At 43.7% G+C, this 8620-nt stretch overlaps 1 long non-coding RNA gene across 1 annotated transcript; it reads right to left on the bottom strand.

The window, feature by feature from the left end:
- Nucleotides 1–5821: 5821 nt before the first annotated feature.
- LOC147970786 (uncharacterized) lies at nucleotides 5822–7976 on the bottom strand. The gene is made up of 2 exons (XR_015604285.1): nucleotides 6418–7976; nucleotides 5822–6308 (listed from the first exon to the last, which is right to left on the bottom strand). It is a non-coding gene; the product is annotated as an uncharacterized LOC147970786 (long non-coding RNA).
- Nucleotides 7977–8620: the final 644 nt, after the last annotated feature.

The following is an 8620-nucleotide window of genomic DNA, read 5'->3' as shown; positions in this document are numbered from 1 at the left end:
ACTGCAAATTTTCTTGTCTTATGACCTATATTTTTATTTTCTTATGTCAAATTTTACGTAGTGAATCAATAGAATGTAACTATTTGAATTTGAAATGTAATTTAATTATGAAATGATCATAAGATTACCTCGGGTGAAGAATAACTTATTCTGCATCCTGGGTGATGAATAGTAACACTATATATATAGGGTCGTGCTATTCGTCACCCTGGGTGAGGAATAGTTATTCTTCACCCCCCTCTATTTTACTATCAATGCACCGTAATTTTACGTTCCGTAAGTTTTGTCTTATTTCCGACGCAAAAAGAGACCGTAAGAAAATATATAATCGCCGTAAAAAATATTTTATGTTATGTAAAATTACAAACATAAAAACATAGTCTAAAATACACATAAACTGGAAATTTTCTTGTCTTATGACCTATATTTTTATTTTCTTCTGTCAAATTTTACGTAGTGAATCAATAGGAATGTAACTATTTGAATTCCAAACGTAATTTATTTATGAAATGATCATAAGATTACCTCAGTTGAAGAATAACTTATTATGCACCCTGGGTGATGAATAGTAACACTATATATATATATACATAAACACTATTCTGATCATGGGATCAGAATAATATTCTGATCACAACCTGACCTGCCCCGCTAGTAGTACATTGAACTTCCCTATGAACTAGGTTGAACTTCCGCCAACATTGCCCAAATGGGGCTTGTGATATACCATTGAAAAGCTATGGACACCAATATCATGACCCAACTTAAATTTTTGGCAAAATATAAGCGGTTTAAGAGCAGTTTTGAAAACCGTTTTTCTTCGCACAAAAAATGTGAATCGTATTTTCGATCGCATTTCTAAACCATTTATCAGAATGAGGCATATAATATGGCGTTGGAAAGATGCTGCAAAACCGCTCCTTCCACATGTTGAAATATTTCTCTAATTCCATATGGTTAAAGAGTAATTTGAAAAAACGTAAAATTTCGTAAACCGAACAGCTGAGTTCGTTTTTTCGATGTCATTTCTAAACGGCTAATCCAATGGAGGCATATGATACAGCGTTGGGAAGCTTATGAAAATGCGCTACTTTTTCATCTTGAAAGTTTTTTTTCTAATTTTGAATGGTTTAAGAGTAATTTAGAAAATGGTCCAAGTCCTACCGAGTTCGTATTTTCGAGCTAATTTTTTAACCGTGCATCCGAATGCAGCAAATGATATGGCGTTGGAAAGCTTGAACAAATGCGAAACTTTTTGGTATGTATTGTTTCTCCCAATTCTTTATGGTTTTAAGTCAGTTCGAAAATGGCAAAAAAACGTATTTTCGCCGTAATTTCTACAAAATTTATCGTAATTGGGCAAATAATATACCGTTGAAAACCTACGGAAAATGCGAAACTTTTTCATGTTGATGGTTTTCTGTGATTCCTAGCCGTTTTCAAGTAATTCCGAAAACGGCAGGATCATTCGTTCTGCCACTATCGCAAAATAGATTCTTCGAAAATGCACCACGTGAAGAACCTCAACTTCTCGGTGCATGTACCTGAACTTCACTCTGTTTTTCACATGATTGTTTTGCTCGTAGATCTTCATCCACTGCTCGTAGCTCTCCATCTCAATCACGGGAATTGAGCGGGTGATATACCGATGGAAAGCTGCTGTAAACACGCAACTTTCCCGTGTTGATCATTTTTTCATACTCGCGGCGATTTTGAAAGTTTTTCATCTGAAATTCATTCAGTGTAGTAGGTGAACTTCCTGTTGTTTTCATGTTGAACTTCTGTGACGTATTTTCGTTTGCAGTAGTTGAACTGATGTGTTGTTTTCACCTCTATCACAAGAATTTTTGAACTTTCTCCGGCCGAGTACTTGAACTTCTAGCAAGAAAACTTTGGGCTTTGCATTTTCATTCTCTTTTAATACAAAATGCACACCGTGTACTATGTGAACTTCTGGCAGTTATCGATCTGAACTTCTGAGATCACGCGTTCTGCCTTCATCGAAATAACAGAGTCTCTGAAAAAGCACTTCGTGAAGAGATTGAACTTCTGGATCAGTTCTTTTTGAACTTCACTCTATTTTTCACGTGTTATTTTTTCCCCGTAACTCCCCAACCACTTACCAGAATTGAGAAAATGATATATCAATGAAAAGCTGTTGAAAACACGCAACTTTCCCGCGTTTATCATTTTATCATACTTGTGACGGTTCAAAAAAATTTCATTACACAAAAACGTGTTTTAATTGGTATACATGAAACTTTTAAACTGTACATCGGAATGTAACATATAATATACCATTGGAAAGCTTATGAATAGGAGCATCTTTTTCATATAGACAGACGTTACAATTTTTTGTCGTTTGAGAGTAGTTTTAAAAATGGAAAAAACAACATCGTTTTTTGCCTGTTTTTTACATGTAATTGAAGGTTGGACGTCCCGCACTAGAGATCTTGAACTTCACCATGAGGAGCACATGAACTTCTTGCAACAAACTTTCTAAGCTTTTTATTTCCTATTCTTATATTCCTATGTAAAACGCATTTCCTGTACTAGTTGAACTTCCCGCTGTTTTCACCTTGAACTGCTTAGTTTTCTAAATCTGAACTTCTTAGAGTCCCTTCTTTAAGAAACAACTAAAGTTACTAAAAAAAGAATTCTCTACTTTCTATGAACTTAATATATTGTATATTATTGTGACTTTTTTATTTTTCATGTGACACTTTTTATGCATTTTTTGTTCTCGGTGAAATGGCCTAGGCAATTCTTTTTTTGGATGAAATTCATCTATATGTTATACCTCCGAACTTCGAATTTTCTTGAAACATGAACTTCACATGCTTTTGAAAAGAAAAAAATTACACACAAGAATACACGTACACAGTACACCAATTCGTAGTACACACATTACGCTGGTGGACGCGCTTAGGAGCAGTGCAGACGGAGTTGTGGGGGTGAGTCACGTCCCATCGGTGTAGGAAGGTTCATTAATTTTTGTACATGAACTTCTACATGGTTTTTTCTTCAAAATTCTAATGCTGGTGTTGTGAAATGTCAAAATACATACAGGTAGTAATATATGAACTTTTGAGGAAATAATAAATGAACTTCTAAAACACAATTTTGTTTTCTCACATAAACAAAATAAGAAACACAAGTCAGGGTAAAACTAGTGTCAATTTTTACACCCAAAATTTTCCCTTTTTGTGTGTGCAACCTCTCATCTGAACATATGCAAACCTCTGGTCAAATTACAGTGTAGCAAATCCCAAAGAAATCACAAAGCTTTGAACATTACAGGGAGCAACATGATCAATTTTTCTGGAAAAATTGACCATCAGACGAGATGGGAGGAGGAAGTGGGGAGAAGAGAGAAGGAGGAAGATGGAGTGAGTAGGTAGGAGGAAGTTATTCGGGGGAGGGAGCGTGGGGATGGAGCTGTGGAGGAGGAGTAGGAGAGCGACGCCGGACCAAAGGGTAGGCCACGCCAGAAGGGAGGGAAGGTCGTGACGGCGTAGCAGGAAGTTCACGCCAGACGCATGCCTAGGAAGGAGAGCATGTTGCAGGGGGAGGTAGATAGGGGGATTGGGAGGGTGGGGCTCGTCGGCCCTAGGCGGGTCCGCGCCCGTGGACGGCCTTGGTTATCGGATCCGCGTCCATGGAGGGCGGCGGCGGCGCGGGATCCTGGACCGCACCAGTTGCTCGGGTGGTGGTGTTGGGGAGCCGCGGTGAAGACGGGGATCCACGGCGGCGGAAGTGGACGGAGGCGACGGGGAACTGCGGCGGCGGCGGGTGGAGGTCCTGGGGAGGCGCGGTGGCCGTGGAAGATGGTGGGAGGCTGCGCTGGTGGGAGAAGGTGGCTGGAGCGCGGCGGCTGGCGAAGGTGCGTGGTGGCCATGGCGGAGGACATCCGTGGGGGCTCGCCAGCGGTGGAGGACAGCCGTGGGGGCAGGGGTGGCCGTACGCCGGAGCCAAGGGCGGCGGTGGTTGCCCCGGGGGGGTGGGGGAGGCGCTGGATCGGGGAGGGGAAGTGGTGGGCGTGGGGCATTGCTTTTTTTATCTGCAAGTTCAGGAAGTTCGGGAGGGAGCTGTTGGGCCCTTATAGGGCTGGATGTGATCCAAATAACTATTCTAATCCTCGGATTAGAATAGTGCTGTCCTATATATATATATATATATATATATATATATATATATATAGAGAGAGAGAGAGAGAGAGAGTATATATATATATACAGCCGGTCTATTCTGATAATATTATCAGAATAGTTATTCTGATAACACTTCCGCACTGCACGCTCAATGCAAGTGCACCTCATTGTTTGAACCAAGTGTGCTGCAGTACTCACACGAGTGAACTTCGTGTCGAAAAAAACTGCACGCAGTGTTTTTTCGGTACTGTTTTCGCTCTAATTTTTTAACCGTTTATCGGAATGGGGCATATAATATACCGTTGAAAAGCTATTGATTAGGCGCAACTTCCCGATGTTGAACACTTTTCGAGATTCCTTTCGGTTTAAGAGCAGTTTCAAAAATGGTGCGGCGGATGACGAGTGGCAGCGAGCGTTTTTTCATGTTTTTTTCTAAAACACTTGTCGGAATGAAGAAAATGATATGCCGTTGGATAGATATTGTCGAGGCGCATATTTTTCATAACTATTGTTTTCTCTAATTCGTTACGGTTTAAGAGCAGTTTCGAATTTACTAAATCGCGAAATTCTGTTTTTTTGAAATTTTTGCAATTTTCGGTACTGTTTTCGCTCTAGTTTTTGAACCGTTTGTTGAAACGAGGCGTGTAATACGTCGTTGGAAAGCTATGTACAAGGCGCAACTTTCATATGTAGAAATGGTTTTGAGATTCCTTACGGTTTTAAGTTAATTTTGAAAATGGTGCGGCGGATGACAAGTGCAGCGGTTGTTTTTCGCAATTTTTTTACAAACTGCTTGTTGAAATGTTTCAAATGATACGCCGTTGGAAAGATATCGACGAGGCGCTACTTTTTCATGTAGAACACTCTCTCTAATTCCTTACGGTGTAAGAGCAGTTTTAAAATTAGCGAAATACGGACACTCTGTTTTTCGCGACACTCAAATCGACGAGTGAATTTCATCCGACAGAAAACCGCACTGCTTTTAGACTGAAAAATGCACTGCATCAGACAGTCAAGTGAACTTCATGGTTTGTTTCATCATTTTATAAAAAGTTAAGTTTACTTTTTTCTTTTTTTCTAACGAGTGGACCGTAGGGACTAAGCGAGTGAACTACATCCGATAAGAAGAGAACTTCTTCGAGATGTTTTTGTTTCTGTTGAATTTCTTTTAGTCTTATTCGAACTATTCGACGTGCGTACCTCATCAGACAGAAAATCGCACTGCTTGAGACTGAAAACCGCACTGTATCAAAGAGTCAAATGAACTTCATGAATTATTTTGTCGGACGTAAAATTTTCTTAGACGAGTCTTTTTGTCTTTTTTCAATATTTTCTATGAACGAGAGTGGACCGCAAAGACGAGGGCAAGTGAACCTCAACATATATCCAAGTGAACGGCACTACTATCTTGTTGTTTCGCTAAATTTTTCGCACTTTCATGTTGGGAACAAGTGAACATCATCACTCTCAAAAATGAACCACGTCCGAGGACCAAGTGCACTACATGTGTTTGACGGAATCGACCGAGTTTTGAAACACACAAGCACATCGTGCACTACATGTGTTTGCTAAAATTTTCACACTTTTCATGTAGGGCGCAAGTGAATGACATCGCTCTCAAAAGTGAACCACATCCAAGAACCGAAGGCACTGCATGTAGACCGGTAGAGTGGACGGCATGGACTGACCGAGTGCACGACATTTCATAAAAGAACCTAAAAAGATACAAAGTACAAAAAAGAACTTCACACACGAGCCGTGCAAACCGCAAGCCGTGCCTGAACGGAATGCATCTATTTTTTACCAAACAAAAATACATTTGACTGAAGTGGACCATAGTACTCCTCGAAGTGGGCTGCATCAACCTTTTTTCATGAAAATGAACATCTCCAACATAACAAACGAACTGCACTAGACCGGATTTAAACAAAAACAAAAAAGTGTTAACACAATTCAGGAAGCGGACTACCTAAAAAAGATGACCCCCATGGAGGAGCGAACCTCTCCAACATACACAGTGAACCCCTCATAATAACGACCACGTGTGCATAGTCCAAGGGAACTGCCCGTGCACACGCGAGTTTGCCAGAAAACCGTCAACGCCATGGGCCAAACTGCACGTCCCGTTGGTCGAGCTGCACTCCTACGTGGGCAAAACTGCATGGTGGGCAAGGCAACCTGAAGTCAGGTGGTTTGATGGAGGAATTACCATAGCCATAGGTAGAAAACGGTGAAATTTTATAGGGGAGTGAGATCACGTAGTTACCCAAGATTGATGAGCACTAGCCCAGGAATCCTTTTCATCGGTTTCTGCAAAACAAACAGAAATCAAAGACAGAGAAGCAAAAATCTAGCGGTCAGCTCGGATTGGAACAAAAGGTATATTATACACAAATTCTTTGGCTGGCGCACACAAGAAGGAAGCCAAATTCTGAATCGACAAGGCAAGTTGACCAAGTAAACTGCACGTTGTCTCGAAAAGATAAACTGAACTTCACGAGCACCTTATTTTTTTAACAACTTTCTCTAACGGCTTTTTTGGGAACTTCAATCATACTCCGTATTTTTTTGTAAACTTCAGTTCACTTGGTCTAGATAGTGAGGTGCTTGCGCATGTCGCTGGTGTGAAGTGAGCAGGTCGTGTGGGAGGCGAAATTGATGAACACCACCGGCAATCTAACTGCACTGGAGCACCAAGTGGTGAACTACTCCACCATTCGAACCGCACTGCACGCATGCGAGGGGGAAGCGAACGGCACGCAGATGAGCTCCGCACCGCAGGGGCGCATCGCGTGAACTGCATAGGGGGGTCTGCTATTGACAGCGTCGCTGGCATCGGGGCCAGGGAGGACCCGCTACTGTATACCAGAGGAGGCTGCTGCGCCCGTTGCTAGCGAGGTAAGGTCCGAGGCTGGCGGGGAGGCACGTGTAGAGGGGAGGGAAGCACCGGCGTGTGGCCGAGCCAGGTGTCGGCCCGAGCTTGAGTAAGAGGAGATGAGGAAGGCAATCGGTGACACCTTGATGCTCCTTGGAAGTTGGATCAGGGAATGAAGAGGGTCACGGTGGTGCCTGCAAACCGCCGGTGGAGGAAGATTGCAATTTGCAAGAATGGCAATCGGAGGCTGCGGGCGGAGGAGCGGCGCACCTGTTTGACCCATGTGGCGGCTCGGTCGTCAGATCCAGTGGTCGACGTGGAGGAGGGCGGGTTGCAGCGAGGCGTAAGGCTGGAGTGGCGGCAACGGCGCTGGTCAAGGAGGTGTAGCACCGGGGTGGCGGCGCGGCAACAACTGGTCGCCCCGTCCTCCGCCCATCTGTTACCGGGAGACGCACTACGACAGGGTCCGGCCGCGGGCCAGATCCAGGCAGCCGTGCGGGGCGCTTGGGGACGGCGCGCCTGGATCAGCCCCGGGTTGGTGGGCAGGCGCGGTAGGAAGGAGGGGCCCCGTGAGCGAGGGGTGGTGGTAGCTCCCGGCGGCGGGGCTCAGGAAGGTGGCCGGAGCAGGTGGGGACGAGCTCCGCGCGTTGGGGGAAGGAACAAGGGGATGGAGGGGAGGTACTGATGGGTGGGAGGGGACGGCGCCGGGCCGGTGCTGCTATGGTTGTCCAGCGTGGCGGCGGGGTAGATCGGCATCCGGCGCGCTCGGTGGGAGGTGTTGGCGGCGCACTGGTAGGTGGTGGATCGGTGGTGGGCGGCGCGCTGGCAGGTGGTGGGCGGCGCTGGGGTGGGGGTGAAGGTGGAGGAAGATTTGTGTTGTGCGGTAGGTGGCCGGTGGGTAGCTTAGCTGTGTTTGGTCGGGAGAGAAGTGGGGTGGGGGTGTTATCAGAATAAGAGGAAGTATTATTAGAATAAGATCTTAAGGGGTGTTATTAGAATGGACCCACCTTATATATATATACATAAACACTATTCTGATCACGGGATCAGAATAATATTCTGATTACAACCTGACCTGCATCGCTAATAGTACGTTGAACTTCCCTGTGAACTAGGTTGAACTTCCAGCAACATTGCCCAAATGGGGCATGCGATATACCGTTGGAAAGCTATGGAAATCAGTATCATGACCCAACTTAAATTTTTGGCAAAATATAAGCGGTTTAAGAGCAGTTTTGAAAACCATTTTTTCTTCGCACAAAAAATGTGAATCGTATTTTCGATCGCATTTCTAAACCGTTTATCGGAATGAGGCATATAATATGGCGTTGGAAAGCTGCTGCAAAACCGCTCCTTTCACATGTTTAAAGTTTTCTCTAATTCCCTATGGTTAAAGAGTAATTTGAAAAAACGTAAAATTTCATAAACCGAACAGCTGAGTTCGTTTTTTCGATGTCATTTCTAAACGGCTAATCCAATGGAGGCATATGATATGGCGTTGGAAAGCTTATGAAAATGCGCTACTTTTCCATCTTGAAAGTTTTTTTTCTAATTTTGAATGGTTTAAGAGTAATTTAGAAAATGCTCCAAGTCC

This window comes from Triticum urartu, chromosome 5A (genome assembly GCF_056163025.1).
Source record: "Triticum urartu cultivar PI428250 chromosome 5A, HENAU_Tu73, whole genome shotgun sequence".
NCBI lineage: Eukaryota > Viridiplantae > Streptophyta > Magnoliopsida > Poales > Poaceae > Triticum > Triticum urartu.
Note: the sequence above shows the minus strand (reverse complement) of the source record. Positions and strands in the feature narration are given on the sequence as shown.